Source organism: Pezoporus flaviventris, unplaced genomic scaffold, assembly GCF_033815535.1.
Source record: "Pezoporus flaviventris isolate CSIRO_AGI_PZ_B2104156 unplaced genomic scaffold, CSIRO_AGI_Pfla_v1 ptg000047l, whole genome shotgun sequence".
Classification (NCBI taxonomy): Eukaryota; Metazoa; Chordata; class Aves; order Psittaciformes; family Psittacidae; genus Pezoporus; species Pezoporus flaviventris.
In genome coordinates, this window is record NW_026892595.1 from 8,348,092 (window position 1) to 8,369,266 (window position 21,175).

At 41.6% G+C, this 21,175-nt stretch overlaps 1 protein-coding gene and 1 long non-coding RNA gene across 3 annotated transcripts in view; one reads left to right on the plus strand and one right to left on the minus strand.

Annotated features, from left to right (window-relative positions):
• Positions 1-2,416: 2,416 nt before the first annotated feature.
• LOC133276898 (uncharacterized) lies at positions 2,417-12,550 on the minus strand. Its single transcript, XR_009746051.1, has 2 exons — positions 12,454-12,550; positions 2,417-3,103 (listed from the first exon to the last, which is right to left on the minus strand). It is a non-coding gene; the product is annotated as an uncharacterized LOC133276898 (long non-coding RNA).
• A 366-nt stretch (positions 12,551-12,916) lies between these two features.
• MPP7 (MAGUK p55 scaffold protein 7) overlaps positions 12,917-21,175 on the plus strand; it is a 155,261-nt gene continuing 147,002 nt past the window's right edge. For both annotated transcript variants that reach the window (XM_061468191.1, XM_061468192.1), the window contains exons 1-2: positions 12,917-13,036; positions 17,847-17,920. The gene's annotated coding sequence lies outside the window, so the exon portion shown is untranslated. The remainder of the gene's footprint in view (positions 13,037-17,846; positions 17,921-21,175) is intronic.

The following is a 21,175-nucleotide window of genomic DNA, read 5'->3' on the forward strand; positions in this document are numbered from 1 at the left end:
TGATTTCTTTATCAGCCACCCGCTTTCACAAAATTGAACTCACCTCTGAGTAAATTCAAACTTACCTTTGAGACCTGTATCAACCCTGACTGAAACTTGCTAACAAATCCAAGAATTATTTGGAACAGCCAGGTATCTAAGCCTTGATTCTTTAGAAACTAAATAAAAAAAGAAAGAAACTGGAAAGGGAAAACGAAAGAAACTAGACATTAGAAAATCTTACAATATTTTGTATGTACTGAGAAACTGAATTGGGTTAACCCAAGCACATCAAAGGGTAAAAGTCATTAGGATACCTTCAGAAGTCTGCAAAAGCCTCCTCCTCCACTCAGCTATTTCAAAAGCTTCAGCACAGGGGAGGTTCTGCAGCTGTGGAGTGCAGCTATTACACAGTCCTGTGCTCTGCAGTAATTTTCTGCATGCTGACGGGAATGGAACAGCAAGAGGTTTGAAGTCCAAAGTAATGCAACCAGTGAATCCTGGCTGCAATGGATCTTCCATCTGAAAATCCTATGTCTCAGCAGTTTGTAACTGGTTTTGACACCAATGGATCATTACTAAATTCTACTTTGATGAAAGCTACCTAACCAAAACACCACAATAACAGTCACTCTAAAGTCACATACTTAGATTTTGCAAAACTGTTTGCAAAAAGGACTCTTCTCTGTAATGCCTGAATGTACAAAATGAGCATGTAATATTATCTGGATGCAGTTTAAACTAACATATATGTATTTATTGTTCCAGCTATTTTGGGGTAGGGAAAGGAGTAGAAAAAAGTTACCTAGCGAGCTGGATATGACTACATTGGAATTAAGTTTTCTGTCTTTAATTTATAATTTAAACAATGAACTGAAATGAACTATAAGTTTTTGATCTCCGTCTTGAGGATCTCTGTGAACAGTATGTGATAATATACAGTGCTGAGACCACAACAGAGGAACTGGAACTTTTACTCAGGGGTGCATATCTCTTTGATTCAAGCATAAATGTTTCTTTATTTATTAAAAGCTGGCCTGGGGAAATAAAGAATTCTGGAGAAGAAATTATACATATTTCTGATCATGTTGTTATCTGTCTGAAGAACAAACTACTATTCCCAAAACAAAATCAGGTAATTAAAAGTTATGCTTTGTGACTCCAGGATTTGAAAAGGAAAAATCACATGGCAACTAGTTAATGTCTACATGATTACTTTCTCAGGGTTAAAGTATTTATAGCCACAAACATATACATAACCACATAGCCACATATATATACAAAACCAAGAAAACAGCCTAAGGGAACACAAACAAAACCCCACCGCCCAGCACCTTAACTGCAGCATCTGCAAGCCAGCAATCATGGAATACTTGATGAAGTGCTTAAGGCTAGGAAGGCTGATAATGAGATTTCTTTTAAGTTCATAGTGCTGTACATTAAAGAGACACTGCCAACCTGATTCTGAAAGGAAAAACATTACATTGCACACACACACTGTTTTTGTTTTTATAGAAGAGTCTTCATCAGCCTTTGCTGGTGTCTAGAAAAACAGGTTTAGTAAGCAGCATACTTGGTCCACAAGTTTTCCCTCAATATTTTTGCATTTTATTTGTCTTTCGTAACACTTCAGTTCTGATGCTGTGTCTGGTGAGTGCCCCAGCGAAGAGAGTGGTTCTGAGCTCCCACCCAGTCAGTGCAAAAAGCAGGAGCTCCCCAAGATAGTACCCTAAGCAGAATATACTAAAGGCCATCTGCACAGTGACAGTGACTGCTGCAAAGTACAGCATAAACAACCTGGAGCCAGATGATAGTTCCACCTCTCCTCTCCCTCTGGTCTGTTCAGTGATAGAAACCACCCCATTATTTGCTGCAAGATTAGATATGGTGTTTCCACATGAAATACCAACCTGAAGAAAAGTCTAGTTGACTTTCTTTAAGTCTACCTTTAAATCCTTTTTTATAAACCCAAATAATATTTTACTGGTGCAGAAGCCTTATACAGAGGGACTATAACCTTTCTTAAAAAACAGCATACGTGTAGTCTTAATGCTTATCCCAACATAGCTGCTTCCAGGAGATTCTTTGCAAAACTGTCCTTTAGCCCTTTCTGTCAATCTTTCCTATTCTTAATGGGAGTGAAATGGTAATGCTGGCATATTCCAGCTGCCTGCATGGACTAGTCTGAATTAACTTGCCTGTTTTTAATATCTCCTGTAATTTTTTCTCAACACCCCCTGGGATGAGAAAGAACTTGAGCTGACAAACAGGTAGAGCATATACACAAATCTGTATTCAGGAAAAAATACAGTCAAACAATATTAATGTTGCACAGTCAGTAATTAAAACTTGGCAAAGCTAATTTTGTAATTTTAACTTTTAACATAGTTTTTACTTACAACATCACATATTTGTTTTTCAATCCTGATGTGGGTGATGAATCAGTTTCTGAACCAAAAGTGTCTGTTGTCTGCCAGACCCTTGTTCCCATTGCTGCTGAAACTGGAAAATGAACAGTGAATGACACAGGCGACTGCATGAAGAAACAGGACTGCTTCACAATTAAAACAGCAGAATGTTGTCCGGGAGGAATGGGGTCTGTTCTGCTTCTGCTAGAGAATTCCAGCAGAGGAGTTCTTATTGTGTTAATCTTTAATTTCATACCCATCATTTTGGGTGGTGACTTGACAACCTACAATTTGATTTGGAGACACACTCAAACAGCTGTAGCCCAGGAAGCAGAAACTGCTTTGAACATACAGAATGATACATAGCACTAGGTACTACCAGGAAAAAAAGAGATCTTAAGAATCACAAACGGAAATTAAGGGATACTTTTAATCTAGCTTAATATGCAGGTTTGACAATGTAATGCTGTAATTGCTACAGAAACTGGAAAAGAAGTGTTAAGCACTGTCTGTCCCTCTCCACATCTGTATGATGCTGCAGGGCTGCAGATGCCCGTGTCATGGCAAAAAGCTACTGAAGACAAAGGTGCTACTTCAGCAGCATTTCCTGGCTCTCTCCTGAGCTGCAGACACCCATGCCTGGAGCTGGCAGGACAGACACCATCCCTGGCATCCCCTGGTAGGGTCTCGTGAATGGTGTTTTGTCAGATTTCCTGCTGGAATGAAACATCAACACCACCACAACCGCCAAATATGTTAAAAAAGACTGTCAAAAGAATGAGAAAAGTGTTGCTGACTTCAGCTCACAGTAACCCCAGTACCATCTGACACACCAATCCACTGACAAAACCTTCAGTCATCCTTCCTCAAGGAGTATCAGTGGCAACTGAGCTGTTACTCTGCTAGTCATTTTCATGGCGCTACAGGCCACAAACCCACCCCTGGACTTCAGAAGAGTGATTTCCACAACAATCTGTGCTAGCCTTACTGAAGGTTTGTGTCTAAAAAACACCATACATAAGAGATTCTTGAATGCTGATAGTACCTGGCTGACATGTAGTTGCAGAGAGAAATGAAGACTGGCGTCAGGTACGCCAAAGGCTGTGTGGCATACAACCTTCTGCACAAAGAAAACCTGGAGACAGCTGGAGTTTTTGTTAAACACAATCCAGAGTAAGAGGATCAGCCTAGCTTTTGCACTCAGAGTCATGATCAGAGCAGGAAGGTCAGGAACTATTTCCAAAATAAACACAAGAGTCCATCCAAGAAAGCAGCACTAAGTATAATAATAATAATCTGCTACTTGTTTGATGAGTGCTGTGGCCTGTAATACATTCGGATTTCACCATTTAATCTTGTCATTATTATTATCATTGGTATATTAAAATCAGTAAAAGCCTTATCGCTACCTGAGATAGTCAAAACGCATCTGCCTAATATCTGGCATCAGAATGCAGCCAACAGCCTGACCACCAAGTTGTGGCAAACAGAGAGCAAGTAAAAATCACACTAAAAGATCTAGAGGATCCACCCTGGAAAAGATGCATATGCAGCAGGTGACTTCAATTCACCATGCCAGTGACACAATGCCACTTCCAGGTACTCCCACTTCCAGCAACCCTTTCCCCCGTGGGTTCCCATGTACATCCCTGCCAGAGCCGGTCGAGTGGGCACAGCTCGGTGTCCCTGGCAGTCTGACATCACCAAGAGGAGCTGCAGCAGCCAGCCGGGAGAGTGAGTGCTACAAGCGTGAATCCTGTGTTCAGGCCTGACCGCTGCTCCTGTCCTAGGCTCCCTCTTGCCTTTTCAGAGTGTACAACTAGAGGCCTTTGATGGAAAGATGATCATTTTGGCTGCTTTTTGTTTTGTTGCAACTGTTGCCTTATTTGTTTTATTCACCAACATTCATTAAAAAGAACCCCTCGTATTCAAACTCCCAGCTGAGCCTGCACTCCACGTCTCCTTGCCTAGGTAATCTGAACTCCTCTGGACTTTTCTGCTTGGTTCTCTCCCATTTGAGACTGCTCCCTCATCCACTTGCCAGCACTAGCCACCTCCGCTGGTTTCTACTGCCAGTCCCTTTCCTGGAACTGCATTCTCAGTTCACCTTCCCTCTCCATCCCAGCTTCTCTATCAGTTTCTTTTGCTTGTGCCTCAGTTTCTTGGGCAGTTTGTCTCCTCCATCCTATAGTCACCTCCATCACTCTTTTAGCCTACAACCCTAATATCCTTGTTCTGGATCCTTAGTCTCTGTCAGTAGTCATTTCCTTTGGTAGCTTCAAAACAGTATTCCTGACCTGCCAGTCCTGAATACCTGCCTTCTCTGCAAGTCCTGGTTTTCATCCCACATGCTCCTATTTCCAGTACAGCCTGCTGGTTCTCCACAGCAAGGCCTTAGACCTGGCTCTGAATCAGACAGCCTCTTCCTTCACATTGCCTAGATGCCAACAGAAAGGTCACTGAAAGCACAGAAAAGTGTCACTGCTCTCCCTTCGTTGCTTATCTCTGGCTCAGTGTGCAGCAGCAGGAAACGACCATTATTCAGAAACTCTGTTTCCATCATGTCATCCCGGGCTGCAGCATGTGCAGTGGCTTTGTATAGAGAGCGCATGCCCAGGCTAGGAGCTGAGAGGGGCTGGAGTGCCTTAGTTGAACTGTGGGAATGATGCACGAACAACAGGACTGTAACTGTGAGAGGCATAAGCTTGCTCTGGGACAACAGCTTGCTCTTTACCCTTAAGCAGTAGCAAGTGCTGAGATTTAAAATACCATAAAATTTGGCCAAATAAGAGTAGATTTTCTTGGGTGCAGTGAAAAGTACCTAACAAAAGCATTCCTTGCTCAATTTCAAAGCAAACTTTCTCCATAAAAAGTTTGATTTTCTTTTTTCCTATTTAAAACCAACATAGCTTTCCTACATTTAATTTCAGAAAATATTAAACACTTTGATATTTTCTCAGGTCAAGAAAAACATGATGCAGACCATCAGTATTGACTTCTCCAGTCTGAATCAGCGTAGCCTGGCACAAACAGCTGAAAGCTAGATCTTGTGTCAGAAATGTCAAAACCTGTGTAATAGGCTGTATGGGCTCTTTAAAAACTCAGCAGAGCTTCTCACCCTACCTTGTGCATGTGTTGGGAATCAGCTGAAGGGCTGATTCCCAGCAAGCAGATTTAAATAGGTTTCCAGCTTAGGGAGAGAAATGGATGTTTGTCTCTTAGAGGAGCTGTTCCCTCCCTCTCATCCCCCTCCCTTATACGTGCACGTACACTCACACAAAAAGAGCAAAATGGGAATAAAGGTACTCTCCAGGCGAAAAGACCATCCCTCTATAGAGACAGAAGAGCACTTTTGGCAGACCTGAACGGCACTAGAGTTTAAGTGAGTTGAAAATAAAAGACAGATAATGAGATTTTGCTCTAGATCGGCTGGCTTGTGCTGGCAGGCAGCAAGCAGAGCCAGCCTGCTTACAATTTGCCCTAGATGAGCTAACCAAAAATAGAAACCAAGAATCACAGTGCCTTATCCATTCTAGAGAGGTAAAAATGTTGACTTGGAAAGACCACCACTCAGAGACAAAATGACAGTTCTGAGTTGCAGTCACATGCCGTTCTCTCAGTCATGTTAAGAAGGTATTAATCTTTCAGTTGCAGAAAGAGCAGAGCTCCTAACTCAGCCTTCTGAAGAGCTGGCACATGAGGGGTCTATGGAAGGAAGAGTATGGCATTCACCAGCTCTGGTCAGACTTATGGTCCCTATTTCTGCTGATCTTGAGTGGCTCATAATCTTGTTGGGTCTAAATCACCTTTCACAAGTAGGCAGAGAGAAGGAGCCCTGGGAAGTGTGAGAAATAACCGCTTCACTCAGGAAGGAAGAATAGGTTTGCCAGTGGGTTTATGCAGAAGACACTCATGATCCATTTCTTGTGGGTGTGAGCTTTGCTGCAGCCTGAGCTCAAAGCACCTCTGCTTGTACTCTGGAAGAAGTAAACCTGAGACTATCACACTACTTCCCACAAGGCATTTGCCTGTGCTTGAATCATCCAGAGACAATGACAGATGCTAAGGCACCTGGCACATATTAGGAAGCTGTAAACCTTGCGCTGTTGTGGCTGCCTGGTAAAGACTAAGTGCAACACAGCTGGGTGCAATCTTGATATTAAGGGTAAGCTTGACCATACCTTGCTAGGTGTAAGAGGATGGTGTTGCTTTTGCTAAGTCCTGGAGGAAACTGTATATTATTTTCTGGAGTCTTTCTTGATATCTGGAGGAGTACATGGTTCTTAGTTTTTGTTCAGCAAACCAGGTAAACATTATTTTAACAATCTGATACAGAGTAAGTATGATTAATAATGACTGATAGCAGCTGGATTGATAATGAGTAATAAGCACTAATTTTTCAGCCTAGAAAGATGCCTCTCTACTACTCACTAAATGCACAAGTGCTAGAGTTTGGGTGTCATGGCTCCTGCAACTTTGTTTAATTACAGAGACACCCACAGGTTTGGTAACTTTTGCCTGTTCTGAACTACCATCTCCCCAGTTCTGATACTCCCTAATTTGCAGCCACATACATAGCAACATTTGTGAACTGGGAGGGCAAAGTTAACTCCAAAGCAAATCTCTTTCCTTTGGAACAGACTGTGTGCCAAAGGCACTCAGTGTCAGCCACCCCATTTTCCTGTCAGCATAATATCACTGATTTATTAGAGAAATTTTAAACTCAGAATATGCCACAAATGTATGCCAGATTGTGAAAAAAAAAATACACATCTCCCTCTTCATTACTAGGTGCTGTGCTTTTGTGAGATTATAGATGTATATTTAGTGTTAATCTTGGTGTCGTGTCTGTACCTCAGCAGTTGGCTCTTTTCTAATGCATTTTGTAAAGGTTAAACTCTGTAGTGCAAACTGTACACGATAATTTATGATAATACTGGAGGGCAATCTGTTTTCCACTCTATAGCTGCACACTGCCCAAGGGGAAAGGAGCAGCGGGCTGTGCTTGTTGCCTTAGCTCTGGTTTGCACAGGTGTTCAGCACTCTGCCTTCTGGCTGCAAAAGGGGATTAGACAGGGTTTAGGGGAGAAAATGTAGGGAAATGAGAGCAGGCAATCAGATGGCAAATTAAAATGAAGCTACAGCTGCTTATTGAACCAAATTCTATTCTTCTTCAAACTTCTCCTGTCTGCCATTCAAAACCACATCTGAGACTGATGGATCTCATTCCCTAGCTTCTGACTTTGATCTCCCAGCATCAGAGTTCTCCTTAGTCTGTGAGTGGAAGACTAAGACGCACAGGCAGGATCACACTTACAAAACAGCACATTCTTGGCTTGCAGCCACATTCAAATTCGCTAATAGCAGTAGTTTTCTGTAACTGCCAGGAGAGATAAAGCAAGCAGTGACATTTTAACTGTTTTGTGCTGCAAACAGTTCACGCTCCCAGAAGTTCAGCAGAATTCAGTGGAAGCCTAATTAGGGATGATACATCCTAAACTTCACTCTCATTATGTTTTTAATTCTTTCATAGTTCTTCCACAAATCCTGAAGTTGTTTTAAGAGAAACTTTAACATCAGCATTTAGCTCATGTGCAAGTTTCTTCTTCAGGATTGCAGACACCAGTTTTTTGTTCTTAGTTTCAACTGTACGCGTATTTCTCCTCTCCAAACACTATTAACATATAATATTAATATTAAGCAGTATGAAGGATATGTCTGCTTTTGGTTCAGTGCAGTTTGATGGTAGAAGGTGCCTTGGTTAAGCAAATCCAAACCATTAAACAAGATTAAATAATATATCACTAGGTGTACCCAGGATCAGGAGATGGCAGCAAAACCCTGAAGAGATGTTTGATTCTTCATGTCAGTAATAGAAATGTTTTAACTGCAAGCCAGAATTAATAAATCATTAACATGTGAGATTCTAGTAAGAAAAACAAGGGATTGTCTGACACTGATTATACAACAAGGAATTGTATGAAAAACGGTTGAATTACATGGACTGGAGAATTGACACCATTAAAACCTGAAACGGCATTCATAATTAATATAATTAACTTTCCAGAACAGGAACACTCCAAGTCAGAGAAGGCTCCAGCAGAACTTCTCAAGTTGGATGGAATAGTATCAATGGATGCATTGCAAGGTTCAGCAAATTGGACTGTAGCCTGATAATTAGACAAGTTTATATATAATGCTATATATATATCAATGATATTGGATGCAGAATAGCTTATCAGATACGGTTTGGAAACATGAGCCATGAGTAAGACATCCAGGAAAGAATTCAAAGTAAAACAAAATTTGAAATGTCAATATTACGGGTAAATTGTTGTCGGGTAAATTGTTGTCAGGCAAATTGTTGTATTTCTGCTCAATGAACTTTATTCAGTTTCTGCTTCATAACTGAGAAATCGGTGGTCTGAATGGCAGAACGGATGTCAGTGTGGTCTGCAGTAAGGAAAACGGAGACTGAGCAAGAAGAACAAGAGATATTTGGTGAAGGGACAAAATTGAGCTTTGTTATTTATCAAAGCTCTATGAATATTCAAAATAGCTTATGCACAGCAAAACCAGCCATGGCAAGCTCAGTGAGCATGTAGGAGAATAAAAAGCTCAGACCTGAAGATGTCTGTCTACATCATGTATGTACCGTTATGATGGGGGGTTGGAAACAGATGATCTTGAAGGACTTTTCCAAACCAAACCAGTCTAAGATTCTGTGAGAGCTGGATCCTGAGGGGAAATTCTCATATACCAGAAAATCGTAAAGGTGGCTTCACAGAAAAATACCGAGAACTCTACAGACTGCAGAAGTTTACAAGTTGAAGGGAAAAAGCTGATGTATTTTTAGATTTTTATAAATGTAATGAAAGAAGAGTTAAAATCACATGAAGTGCAGCTAAAAAAAATCAGAAACTGCTAAGAGGACTCACAAGCAGATTGCTCATGAAGCTGAAAATATCGTAAGTCCTATTTCCTCAGGAAAATAACAACAAAAAATGTTTAACATATTTTAATATTTATTCATGTTAATGTATTCAAGCTCCATGTGCCCTACATGAACATGATAGATTTCTACCATATCAGTCAGAATTATGGAGTCTCCAGAGCTCTTCTTTGCTTTAACAAACTAGAATTCTATTACAGGTTGCATCTGTAATAGGAAGAACAGTCAAATACTGTGTACACATGAACGTGCACGTTCTTTCAATAAAATCATTTGCATAACTCATTTACTGTACCTAGATATATTTCAGAGTTTTGCTGAACAACAAATTTCAGAGGGTTTTGCAATTATAATAGGAAAAAGTGAGAAAATAAAAATATGCTTCTAATAAATTAATCTGGTTTTACACATTTTCCAGTATCCTCAATTTGCAATGACTGAAACATTATATTTTCCAGTGTCCTCAGTCTGCAATGACTGAAACAGATTTTTTTGCTGGTTCCAGTTCCATTCAGCCGGTCCTTTGTGCTAGCCACAAGCCTGTCTGCTGGAATTCTATAAAGATGAAACAGTAACACAAAAATCTAGCAAGCATTTACAATGCCTCTGGAAAATAAAAGATGCCTACAACGATTTATTTCACTTGCACCAACAATGCTGGAATTTGAGACAGAAAAAAACTGATAATATTGATTGTACTCTTATCAGACTAAAATCAAGGAAATAAAAAACTTGACTGGAGGCAGCTGTGTAAGTATTTTGGAACCCATTCAAATATATTAAAAAAAAAATCGCTATTCGCTAGGAAATTTTCTAAATAAGTGTCTGGTAAACTCTTTTGTAAATGTAACGTGATCCAAGCTGCGTGCCAAAATCCGGAGAACACAGCTCAATGCTCTGAACAGAGTGGAAGACACCTGAGATTGCTCTGTTATTATGCAAGAATCTCAGGTATGCACGACAAAAGCAGCAGTGTCAGGAGGTGAAGCACACCAAAGCAGCTTCTGCACACGCACAGCTAAACATATTTAAACAGGAATTCTCAGATTGTCCTGTAGGGCTGGACACATTTTGAAGAGAAACTGGCTCAGTTGAACTTCCCATTAATGATCATGTAACATCTTTGTGCCAGATACAGCAATTGCCTGCATGGAAAAATAATTTTAGGAAAGTATTTAATATGTTTTAGCTGCCTTGTAACAACAACTTAGCAACCGAAGAGAGACGTGCCAACACCTTGTGATCAGCTAAATCTTTAGAGGCAACCAGGAAGATACTGTGCGTCCACAGTGCTCCGCAGATGTGGTACCACCCGAGATGTCTTTCTACTGCTGCATTCCCCGAAAGTGATATGGGATGCAGTTTTTGCAGATTTCCAACCATGTCAGCAAAGCAGAAGGCATTCTCTCAGCAATACCAGTCAAGTCTACAGTGTTTTGGGGACTAGTGTGTCTTATTTCTTCCTGCCCTTTTCTACCAGAGAAACTCGTGGGAGAAAATTAAAGGGAGAAGGGCATTTAACCTGCCTAAATTTAAACCCATAGCCATCTTTTGCTAGTTTGTCTCTTAGATTTTCAGACTTGAGCTGATTTAATGATTTTGGGATGCTTAGCTCTTAACCAAAGTCATGCTGGAGAATGTCTTCTGGATATGGTTGTCTCCCTTGGGTTTAGAAAAAGCAGTGACCCATGAAAGCTCTTCATTCTCTCCTTAGTTTCATCTCATTTGCTACCACGTGGGAGTGTTCAGTTTACAGGAGTTACTTCGTTCTGGGTTTGTGGAGAATAAGCTCTTTTTCAAAACCAATGTAGGGCTCAACATACTCTTGCCAGACCCTACAATAGGAAAAATAAGGGTAATATGTGGATGGGTACAATGGCAATTCAATTTTCTGGCTGGAAGCCTTGTTTTGTTTTGTTGCTTAGTGTCTGTCAGCACTTTCATCCTGAGGAATTTAAGTTTCTGCTACAACAGAAAAGACACAGATGAAAGTTTGCATATAAAGTATCAGAACTCAGAACTGGTTTATTTTTATTAATTTTCCAAATGAGGTTAAGTCTGAAGATATGAAAAAGTCCTTGGGTGGTACTCAGCATAAAAAGAAGAAAATTATTGGCTTGGCATTTGTTTAATCTTGTGAAAGATTTATTTAAAAGGAAAGTGAGATAAATACTTGAAATATGATCTCAAAAGAAGCCCACAAAAATATGTATTCATCCAGAAACTGGGCTACATTTTGAGGTGTCTAGCACCTCTAGGCACTGTAATCACTCTACTGCCTTTGAGATAATTTATCCTAAAAAAACCCACATATGTTCAACCAGTTTCCTTTCAGGAATGCTTTAGCTGCTGACGGATCACAAAAGGAAGGATCACATCCCAAGTCTTTGAAGATATGGGTAAAAAGGAAGTAATTGTTAATGATTTGCTGATCTAAACCAAAAATGATTGACAACATAATAAAACCATGTAATCCTGCAGTGTGCCAAAAAACCACAATTCTAAATTGAATAGGAACAAATGTCAGAGAAGGTCAAACGAGATTAGCTGCGTCATATACTACACAGCTACATTTGCCTAGTAATAAATGACCTGCCCCAAGAAATGAGAGAAAAATTGGAAGAAACTGATAGTCCTTTAGAACTGCTTATGTGTCTCAATGAACTTTTGGCACTGTCAAACACTTCTCTCGAAATGTTACTTGAAGACGATGCAGAAAATCCCCACAAAGTACGGGAAGATGAAAGCTGTCCAAAACCACCTGTAAAGATGTATTCTGAGATTAGCCAACAACTGTATGAGTACAGCCTGGTATAGACGAGGGCTGCACTCTTGCAAGCTGACTGCCCTCTGCACTAAATGTTGGTTTCTGTGGACATTAGACAGCACTGCTGTTGCAAACATATGTATTTATAATACCAGTGTATTCCCCTTCTTGGAAAAGACTGGAAGAATCCTCGGCATGTTTTGTTATATGAAAAATAAACCTGTTAAGCATAGATTCACTGAATGAGTCAAGTCTCTTCATTTCACACCCAGGTAGGACTGCAGACTTCTGGGGAAGCCACCGCTGCGTTTGATAGCCCCCAAGCCCTGTTCATCTCTCAGCCCTACCTTACAGCGTTACTCGTCCTGCGCCCTCCTGAGCTCACCCTCTGCAGACTTCACAGATTCACTGTCTCGGTGTGTGGCTCCGGAGCTCCCCAAAGCCAAACCAAGGCCAAACCCTAACTCAGGGTCACACGTTTCGTGAGGGCCACCGCTGTTCCCCGGCCACTGCAGGGCAGCACCGTATCTGTCCCTGGGCCACCCCCCCCCCCACCGGACCCCATCCGCCCCCTCCCGCCGGTCCCCCCGTCACAGGGCGTCACGCGACCCCTGCGGGGCGGGCAGCCGCCTTCCCCCGCGGCCAATCAGTGTTCGTCTTTGCGCGGTCCTCCCTGCTCTAGCCAATAGACCGCGAGCTTTTCCGTAGCGTGTGTGTGTGTGTACGGGCATTGGGGTGGTGGTGTTGGGGTCGGGCCTGGCGAGCAACCGTTGGGCTCCACGAGCCGCGGAGCTCCGCCCCGGTGGGAGGGGCCCGGTTGCGCCCGGTCCGGCCCGGCCCAGCGCGGCAGCGGTGATGGGGAGAGCGGCTCGGCGGTTAGAGTGAGGTTGTGGCGTGCTCGTCGCCACCACCCGGGAGTCCTGGCCGCAGGTAGGAGCCGCAGTGCCGTGGGGTGGTGCCACGAGCGGGGGTCCGGGAGTTGGCGGGGGTCCGGGAGTTGGCGGGGGTGTACCACGTTCCACCAGAGCCAGGGCGGGGGGCTCTGAGAGGTGCGATGGGGCTGCGCTGTGCCGGTGGGACCGCGCTGGCGGTGTGGAGGGAAGGGGGCTGGCTGGCGAGTGAGGTGATGAGGCAGGTGGTGGGCTGTGGGCGCTCGGCCCCAGGGGTGTGTGTGTGTGTGTGTGTGTGTGTGTGAGTGTGAGTGAGGAGGGTCTGTGCCCCCCGCGCGGGGCGCCGGTTTCAAGATGGCCCCCTCCCCCTGACCGGCCGCCGCCGCCCTCAGGGGGAGCCCCCTGGGCACGTGCGAGGCGCCGACGGGTGGGTACCGCCGGGCGGAGGCTGCCCTCGGGCTGAGGAGGCGGCGGCGGCGGAACCGTGAGGGGGGTTTCGACCCTCGCCCGCGGGGGCAGGCCTGGAACGGAGACACCCCGCCGCTCAGCGGGCACCGCGGTGACATCCACCTCGGTGCGGAGAGGTTGCGGGGAGAGGAGAGCTCGGTCACGGATGGTTCTCGGCTGTGCCTCGCTTTTAAACCCTGCCGGGCTGTCGGGAGGAGGTGAGCAGAGCTCTTTAATAGCGAGTAATGGATGTGACTGGAGCAGTCAGTGATATCAGAGTACGCGGTCGGACTCGGGAGACCTGTAAACTTTAATTTATAGGTTATCAGTACCGTGAGGTGTTTCTGTGAATTGGCTGAGAATAACTTAATTCACCTCTGAAAACAGCTTCCTGCTGATATCGTTAATGCCTGCGTTTAGTCTGCGTTGAGCAATAAACAGCACTATTAATTTGGCGTGTTGGAGGCGAGGAACGTAAATGATGATATTTTATGTAAGAGCTTGCAAGAGCAGTAGGTGCCTTTGCATGCTACTTCTGTGCTTTCACCTCTGCATCCCGGGCTTTGCTTTATTTAATGCGCATTTATAACAAACCACCTTTCTGCATTTCCAGAGGTTTTTTTCTGACTTGATTTCTCGAACAGCTTGGCACATCTTTGCCTTTTAGTTGCTCTAAATAGACTGGAATAACTTCAGGGGCAGTAGTTTCCAGTGATTTTCAGAGTCCTTCCTTTTGAAGGAGGCTGTGTAGTCTGGACAGTGGTGATTAGCATCTTTAGACCTCATGATTATCTTCAGTATTTGAATTCAGCATTTGTTTTTTACAGTTAAGTTTTTTGGATGAGGTTTAGAGTTCTTATTTTAAGTTTACTTAGGTCAAGAGCCTCATTGTAACGAGGCATGTTTTTTTCTGTCAAACCTGTCTTTTGTAGGTGTTCATTTTATAATATAGCAATTAAAATTTTGGTATAAGGTATTGTCATCATCCTTCAGGTCCCTCTTGCAGAGGAATGTTTACATCTTGGCTATATTTACAAAAAGATCTTTACAGCTAGCTTATTCACTTACTGAAAGTATTGTTTGCTCTACTTCATGTGGATGTTCAAATCTTTAATCTCACTTAGAATTAACATTCGAATTTTGCTAGATATCAGTGTTTGGATTGAATAAGGAGGTTTTTTTCTTTATTCAGAATGGGTGATTGCATCTAGCTTCTAAAAGCTGTTTTAAAACGGCAGTTAATTTAGGTTTTGGGATTTAATCTCTTCGAGCACTGGGATGAATGAATGAGACTCATCAGTTTCAAGTGTGCCTGTTTGTTCATTGAAATGGAAAGGATTAAAGTGGTAACCGAAACAGTGAAAAGTTGATTTAAATTATGTCAGACTCAGAATAGCTTTGGGCCTTAAATGTGAATGTGTTTTTATGTGTACACTTAAGAGAAGACATAGGAAATCCCAGAGCTGCAGATTGCTGTCAACTGGCAAAGTGCATCAAGGAAAGACTGCGGTATGTTTACTCTGTTCTTGTTCTCTTCTTCAGGCACCTATTAGCAGTCCTTATGAGACATGGGATATTGTGTTAGATGGATCTGGGACCTGAGCTAGTACGGCATTTTTGTCTGTTTTAAAGTGTTTTCTGTGTAGTAGTATGCCGTTTTGAATTTAGATTTTAAGTTAGGCAGGAGACAGAGCTGCAAGTTACTAAGAGTATAGTATAAAAGTCAATACCAGGTATGGATAAAGCAGGCTGATGAATGTACAGTTACTTTGGATGCTTATTTACATTTTTGTTAACATTCATAGGACATCCCAACTCCCGATAGGAAATGGTCACAAGTATGTTTTGTAAGTGGCAACTTCCCGTGCTTCCCCGAGTGCCCTGTTGGGAGTACTGTGCTTCTCACGAAAACGTTGTTGGAATCTGCTGCAACTCCCAAATGTTCTTATGATGTTGTAATGTTTTTTTTTCACTGAAACCCCAGCCTTAGTTCTCCTTTTCTGTGCCAAATATCCCCTTTTTATGTGGCAAGTCCGTGGGCATCTGTGAGCCTTTCATTTATCTCTAGCATATGAAAAGGAGCGAGGGGATCTACATAAAATAGTTCAGTAGCATGTTCCTTCTAAACTGATTCTTCTGTGTTAAGGTTTACTGTAGAACTTGCTATGATAATAAGTAAAAGCAGGGAGAAAATCCAGTCTTACTGCTTGCAGAGTGTCTGTTAGTTGTCTTCTAGAGTATATTTTGGAAAATTGTTGTGGTGAATTAGCAAGTTTCACTGTCTAGAGCTACGTGAATAATGTGTGGGAGTCACAAAAGCTTCCCACATAGTTGCGGTAATTCAGTTTAACCCCAACCTGTGGTGTAACCCCAACCACTCTTCCTTCAAGTGACCCCATCTCTTGAAAAGTTTTGATCCTGATTGCCCCTGTTTTCTTTTTCATTCAGGAAAAGAGACAGGTCTATTAACAAAGTTCATTTATACCTTTGAGCGGATCATGGGTGTTTATATCACACAGTGATATCCAATACAGTGCTTTCCCCTGTAGTACGAAAGTGGAGACAAGGAGCAAGCACTTTACAGTGCAATACCCCTAGCATCCTGTGACAGTTCAGTTCACTAGCTCTGCCCCAGTTCATGCTGACTGCATGGCAGGATTGAGACAGAGAACAGCTCTGACTCCACATCTGCATATTTTACAGAACCATTTTGAGCTTTACCACGAGGTATTTGGTAAATTCTTTGACAACTGAGTTTTTGAAGACGGAGATAATTGATAGCAGTACATTGACATGGTCTTTATTTCAGCTAGCAGCCTTGCACTTAGAGGAAAACCAGCACAAAACAAAACTAGTACATGTCTGAAGATGCACAAAACTGGTGTTTTTGAATACCTATGCTTGTTATGCTTAGCTACCAAAGAAAACAACTTGAATTTTCCTCCCACTTTGGAAGGCTAACAGATTCCATGTGTTCTCAAGCAACAGCATTAAGCAGACTAGTTTCCAGGAGTTCACGTTTTGTCCTGAAAATGGTTTATTAACCTACATTATGAATCATGGGTAGAACCAACCTTATTCTCCCAGTTGTTAGCTCTGGAGAAAAGATGGGTTGCAAATAATGAAAGGGTTTAAGTATATTTAATCTCTTGGGATCACATCTTGTTACTGTGACCCATATCTTGGGTTTTGTCACTTTTCTATTCAGCCATGAAGGCTAATGTGATCTCAGTATTGCTGTTCTTACATTACATACGTGAAATAACAGATCAAGTTAAAATCCAGAGTAGCCCCTTGAAGTATCTAATATTTTAATAGAAGAAAACAAAACCTAAATAACCTTGACAGGGTTTCGCTAGTTTCAAAGAACAAAAATACAAGCTTACTTAGTTCTTAAACTGTGTGAAGTATAGCCAGTGATGTAAACAGCCTGCAACCAAAAGCTCCTGAAATGAATTCATTGTATACGTCTTCAATGACATCAGTATTTAATCATTGAAGCAATCAATAAACTTGAACTACAAACTGTGCTATAGAACTATGAAACTGGAGATGTGAATGTAGTATTTTGCAGGTGCAGAAGAGAAGGTGACATACAAACATAGAAAGACTAGGCCCATATTGATGTTTTCAACTGTGTTTTGGCTTTCTGTTGGGTGCTTGCCACGCATGTAACGGGGCTGCCGTGTTTCTGTTCCCTGCCTGCATTCTGTGGTCTGCTGCACCATTTGTGCTCCTGCAGTTTATTGTCAAGAGGAGACATGAGGTGTTTCCAGTTTATACAAGGAGCAGGCAATGCACAGTGCCAGGTGGAGTGTTGAAAGAGACATTTGCTGAGTGGAAATGCATACAGCTAGTAATGGTTTTATGGTTATTGCTGACTTTGCAAAGCAGAGTGATTAGCTACCATGAAGCAAAGAAATGAGAATCTTTACTACAAGCATGAAATCATAAGTGCTTAAAAGGTTTTTCAAAGTGGACCCATTAAGTACAGTGGGAGAAAGCTTACACCTAATGCTTTGTACCAGAACTTGCATGTTGTTTGCATATAAAATGTGATTATATTTCTGTGAAGTCTTACAGATATTTCTACTTTAGATAAATGCTATCTGTAACCATTTTGAAATAATAATTTTGCTTAATTACTGCTTTAAGACCAATTTGTCTAGGACCAGCATGGAGGCAGAACCAAGTGTGTAACTTGAAATCCCCTCTCCCCCTGGCTTAAATCTCTTCTGACTTTTTTTTTTTTATTTATGCAGAGCTTCATAGCAGAGCAGTGGTTGGGAAGTTAACTACTTAAACCACGCTCCTAACATTTAGAATATAAACATGAAAGTACATAATATTTCTGACGCTGACTAGCACTGGCAGCATGCTATTATTAGCCTTTCTTCTTGCAGGCTTCATAGATTCTCAGCTCCACAGTCTGGAAAATGCATCCTGCGTGCCTGTTGAAGTAAACGTGGCCATTCAGGTATGGTTTCCTTATGATTACTCTTTTGCCCACTGGACTAGGCTGTTGCTTTTTTTCAGCAGTCCCAAATAATGTGTGGGTTAGTATGAAAGACCAAAAAAATTTTTTTATAACACTTAGTATTATTAAATGAAGCTGTGAAACACCCTTGTATTGCTATATGGTCTGATTATTGTTTATTGTGTGTTGCTTTATTGTCTTGTAAAGGCAGTCTCTGTTTTTTTGAGTCAGGAATGACTATATTTTCTTATGCTATTTCATTATGTATGATGGTATAAGTTTTGAAAAAGAAAGTGGGTATTGGTAATACAGCCAACAGCTGATGATTGACTACAAAACACACTGCACTATTAGTTGTATAACAAGTTGAAGTTAAAAGTAAAGTAGAGTAAAACTGGTTCAGAACTAATAATTAAGTCTCAGAACTTGGAAATCTACACATCCATTTATGTAAAGAGCATAGGAAATCTTTATTACATTTGTAATATATTGTGTGGTGGACTGAGCTTGGCTCCAGCAAATGAAGTTGTTTCAAAAGGAGCAATGTCATTTCAGATATGAAATGCAGAGCTGCTGTTGCGCACATAATGCGCTATGAATGCCGTCTTAAGAAACGGACTTGATGTTGCCGATTATAGAGTGGAATATAATGATTTCACACATTACATGTTGTCAAATCAGAAGCTTCAACTGGCAGATGGAGAGGGGTTTTTGTGTTAAACACCTTACAAGTTCAGCTCATAGAAAGCCTTGCTGCTTTTTTTTTTTTTTTTTTTGTTTAATCCACTGCCCAGAGGAGTTGCAAAAAGAGAACTGATCTAAGGAAACAGTTTTAAATTTCTTTTCAGAGGTTTGACAGATACAGTAATGAAGGTTTTCAATAGCTTAATGGATTCTGGGATAGAGATTTTCAATGAATGGCTGTTCATGAGCAGTTAATTATCTCATTGCAATCTGGGTCATTGGGAAGATGTGAACACAGTTAACTTTTGTGTTAGTATTGCATTGTAAAAAGGGGAAAGTTGAAGCTGCATCATCTTTAGCAGTACTGGGGAAGTGACTAAAACCAACTTCTGAGGGAGCAGCTTGCTCCCTTGCTAAAGTCTAATGAGGATACGAAATCGCTATTCTCTAAGTCATATCTAAAAATCCTTGCTCCTCCCCTAATGCTCTTCCTCCCACCAGCCCCAGGCACAGTTACTGCTGCTCCCATAGGGACAAACAGCAGCTCTTTGTTAGCTGCCTTGCCCAGGGCACACCCTGTCCTAGCTTCCCTGTTGCTCCCTTTGCCATCTGTGGATCCTAGAGACCCTGAAAGCTGCCTGATCTCCGAGGTTAATTGATTCAGTCTGTGTTATCTCCAGTACGTATGTGGGTAACCTGTAACTTCAGTCCTGCCAACTTAAGTTCTAACATTTAATTTTGTATGGGGAAAGGAACATCCAGTTTCTACCACAGAGCTGTTGTAGGTTTCTTATTAAGAGACTAGTTACTTCTCCAAAGATCCGATCTGTTCTTCAGCATCAAAATTATACATGCTAGAAATTTTGTCTTGGTATTAGGAAGACACTACAAGTACTATGGGCCAGCAAGTCATAAACTGCCCTGACAGAGCTGCAGTGTGCCACTCCTTGCTTCAAAAGCTTGTAGTGTGTTTGAAATACGATACAGTTACTTGGACTACCTTCCAGCTGCCGCAACCAATCTGAGCAAGGGTATCAAAATGGCAAACGAACCTCAGGGGATAAAACTGTGAATGGCATGCTTTGAGGTAAGTGCTGAGTGGTGCCTTTGGTTCCTCATCTGACTGCTGTAGAAGTCATGTGCCTGGGTCGCGAGACCTGGAGCAGGTCAGGTGAGACACCCTGGGTGCTTCTCAGGGAAGACTATCCAGCTTCAAGAAATCTAAAGCGAGAGTGAAAATCATGTGCAGCAGCTGAGTATTGAGGCAAGATAGAAGTCATCCAGCAAAGATATTTTTGGAAGGAGTGTAGAAAAGATGGATGTTGTCCTTTGTTTAGAACCAATGGCTACAGCTAGCAAATGTGGATGGTTGAATACTGTTGTACTTTCCCTCTGTTCATTCCTCCTGTAAGATAACTACTAGTGGATGGTGGGCATGCTAACACCCAGACTGAAGGAGAAATTGCGACTGAAAATAGCAGATTTCAGGACTGCAAGAGTGGTGAAAAATATCTTCCTGGGCAGTTAGATCTGGAAAGTTCTGCTGCAAGTGCCACGAAGGGAAGGATTTGCAAGGCAGCGACTGGAGGAAATGGGGTCATAGGAACAGTTTGACAATTGGAAAAAAGTTGAGAACTTTATTGTGCCAGCTGTAAATGCCTTTTGTTTTCTAGAAGCTATGAAAAATGTTTTCTAACACTATGTGCTGTATGCAATATTAATTAACTCCTGATTTCATGATAAATACGCGCTTATTACTTAAGATAATTAACATTCCTTCTAGTTAGGGCTTTTTATTGAACTTGTTTACAGTGATAAATGAAGACTGTTAAATACCTTAATTTCAAAAGGAAAAAAGGCTCGGGTAGGATAGAAGGGTGTTGGAAACTGTTATAGAAATATGGCTAAAAGGAAGAATCTGTAGCTGCCATGGCTGTAGAGGAAGAGTTTAAATATTTTATGTACAGAAGCATGTTATAGCACAGTTGTAACACATTCTTACCCTCCCCTCCTAGATACCTGATTTAAAATGTAATCTACAGACATGAATATGACAAATATTAGAATTCTGGAAAGAAACAGACCCACGCCTTCCATGCAGCACAGGAGTCTTAGGTGGTATCTTTTAGGAAAGGTTTGCAAACTCAATAACCTTTTCTCACTGTAGGACCTGGCTGATTTGTTAATTATGTTTAGTAAGTCATAGAATACCAAGGAAACTTCAGAAACTTTGCAAAATCCTATCTTTCATATTTGGAGAAGAGATGGGGAGTGGAGTGTGAGTGAACCAAATCATTACTGGTTGATTATCATCACCTTAAGTGAGAAAAGTAGATGCTGGTTGTTATGTTCTCTGTGTAACAGGAAAATGGGTAGTCTCAACCCATCAACGGAGTTAACTCTTTACCAGTGGTTCACTTCTGGCTCAGCAGACCAAAGACTGTATTAGTTGGTTTTGTTTGTTTTTTTTTTTTTTTTTTTTTCATTTTAATCAGAATCAAAGCATCCAGTAGGAAAGTAGGTTTTAGTTAAATACTGTTTTTACTGCTCTATGAATAGAGATAGACAGTA